The sequence below is a fragment of the Morone saxatilis genome, unplaced genomic scaffold (genome assembly GCF_004916995.1).
Source record: "Morone saxatilis isolate NCDOM2014 unplaced genomic scaffold, NCSU_SB_2.0 Contig15, whole genome shotgun sequence".
Lineage (NCBI taxonomy): Eukaryota > Metazoa > Chordata > Actinopteri > Moronidae > Morone > Morone saxatilis.
In genome coordinates this window covers 16,907,441-16,907,973 of record NW_023339707.1, presented here as the reverse complement: position 1 = coordinate 16,907,973, position 533 = coordinate 16,907,441, and positions in this window count along the sequence as shown.

The following is a 533-nucleotide window of genomic DNA, read 5'->3' as shown; positions in this document are numbered from 1 at the left end:
AAAAAAAAAAAAGTAACCAAAAAAGGACCACTGCCTTTCCAAAAGCCTAATAACATGGAATGTCTGAACAAATCTAACATGACAATTTAAGGGGTCCCTTAAAACTTTGAAACTGTGAATTTGTGAACATGATCAAGGAGCATTACACCAAGATGTCAGTGTCACAATACAGCCTGCCTCCTTTCTGTATGAGCCCACAGCAGAATTGCAGTTAGTTGAATACAGGATTGTACGTGTGTCTGGAAAACTCAAACACAAAAAAAATAAAATAATAACTGTTCTGGGTTGTGAAGCAAATGCAGTGTTTGGTGGGAAATCAAACTGCCAGTTTAAACCCATACAATAAACCTGTAAAATATGAAAAAAAAAAAAAAGGGATGAAAAATGCACAACAAACTAGCTGGGACAAAGGGATTTGGAAGGACGATTAGAATTCACAACACCCCCCTCCCCCCCAGACCATACACACCATCTTTCACATGCTTTCACACTTGCTCACTCGCTACATACAGCCAAACATACACACACACACA